At 38.1% G+C, this 2,014-nt stretch overlaps 1 pseudogene; it reads right to left on the bottom strand.

Moving 5' to 3' along the window:
- Positions 1 to 1,316: 1,316 nt before the first annotated feature.
- LOC145399474 (5S ribosomal RNA) lies at positions 1,317 to 1,435 on the bottom strand (annotated as a pseudogene).
- Between the last annotated feature and the right edge of the window lie 579 nt (positions 1,436 to 2,014).

The raw sequence follows: 2,014 nt of genomic DNA, 5'->3' as shown, positions 1-2,014 counted from the left end.
TGCTAGAATTCAACACACAGAATGAAGAGACAGCAATTTCAGGTTAAGTTTGAGCAAAAGGAGTATAAAGATAACGTATGTTCCTTGTGACCGCAGTGTGTTAAGAAAAGAGTCGTCGCGACTGAAGCCTATCTAATTTCATATGAGAAGAGAGGAACGTTAAGTTAGTGAAAGCTGGCAGCTGATCAGTTGTCCGAGTGCATTTATTACTATAGTAACGATATATATTAATAAATATTTATTATGAATGTTATAATAAAAGTTTTTGACGATAAAATTACTCAAATACATACATCGTTATTTGCATAGATTAATTTTAAAACGAGACCTTACAAAGTCCTAGATGCGTCTGAAAATTTCACCTCACCTACCAAATCAAAACTTACGGACAAAATATTACGATTTCCTTTCTTTTTTCAGTGTTAAGGCAAATTAAGGTAAACTGTATGTCTTTACTGTGACATTATGCTGATTTAGTAAAACTGAACATTTCACACCTGTCTAGATCATCTGACAAATTTTGTAAGGCCTCGTTTATAAATCAGTACATGCAAAAAAAGATACATATATTTTATATTAACAATTTTATAGTCAGAAAGGTTGTTATAATATAACCCATACAATAAAAATAATTTAAAACCTGGGCTTGATCGCAAAAATTTGCAGGGCTAACTTTTAGCGTTTCCATCAAAAAATGTTTGCAGATACCATTATCTTTGTTTTCATGTCGTTATTGAGGCCACAATGACCAATTCTGACCAAAAAGTCAAGAAAATGGTTTTCGCATACCCGGTACTTTCTCGTGACTCGATTTCCGACATTTTCAAGTCGTTGCGACTCGGCGATCGCCACATTATTTATTTATTTATTTATTTATTTTTTTTGTGACACTCCCTGGACTTACCTCCACCAAATGCAAGAAGAATTAGTTAACATGTATTACCGTTCTCATGAGAAAAACGAAAAACGGATAGACACATTCGATTTGACATGATTATTTAGTTAAATCTTTACTAATGAATGGACTCGGACAACCCGTCAGCTGGCAACTTTCAAAACTTTAAGGTTCTTCTCTTCTCAGACGAGAGCGAATGGGCTATAGGTTGAAAACTAATACTGATGAAAAGTTAAAGGGACATGGTATTGCCAAACACAACGTTTATGATGTAACAATTATTTGGAACGAAGATTTGCATATATATATTCATTCATTGCCAGACGCCATGTATCCCACACGGGGTGGCCAAGGGCTTAGAGTTAATTGTTTTACAGGGAGGGACACTAATCCTCCACCAACCCCACTTGACAGATAGGGACGCCAACAGCATCTGGTGTTCCTAGGCGGCCACACATCCAAGTACTAACCAGACCCAACGTTGCTTAACTTCGCTGATCGGACGGGAAGCGGTGTACTCAACGTGGTATGGCCGTTATATATAGATAGATAGATAGATAGATAGATAGATAGATATTGATAGATAGATAGATAGATATACCATTGGGCTCGACAGAATATTGATAAGACAGTCGGTAGAAAAAACAAGACAACAAATAATCTGTCGAAATATAAATAAATCATAATAGAAAATTTCAGATGAAGACACACTCGCCTGAAGAAAAAAAAAAAAACGAAGAAAATCGTGTAGAGAAACTGACAGTCAAGAGTAATGCTGCAGCTGACAGGAGGCATGTGGGAGGAGGAGGAGGAGGAGGAAGAGGAAAAGAAGAAGACGAAGAATAAGAAGTAGGAGGAGGAGGAGGGAGAGGAAAAGGAGAAGAAGAAGTAGGAGTAGGAGGAGGAGATTTACGACGACGACGAAGATGAGAGACGAGAGGAGAAATGGGGAGAAGGAGCAGGAGGAGGAGAAAAGGAAAGGGGGGGGGAGGAGGAGGAGAAGGAGTAGGGAGAGGTGGAGGAGAAGAAGGAGAATGAGGAGGAAGAGGAGCGGAAGGAGTGGGTATGGGTTGGCTTAAGGAAAAAAAAATCGAAATGGCAGTTGCTATTGAAGTAATA

Source organism: Coenobita brevimanus, chromosome 5 (genome assembly GCF_032717465.1).
Source record: "Coenobita brevimanus isolate Jiangsu-jjx chromosome 5, ASM3271746v2, whole genome shotgun sequence".
NCBI lineage: Eukaryota > Metazoa > Arthropoda > Malacostraca > Decapoda > Coenobitidae > Coenobita > Coenobita brevimanus.
This window is presented reverse-complemented; position numbering and strand designations above follow the sequence as displayed.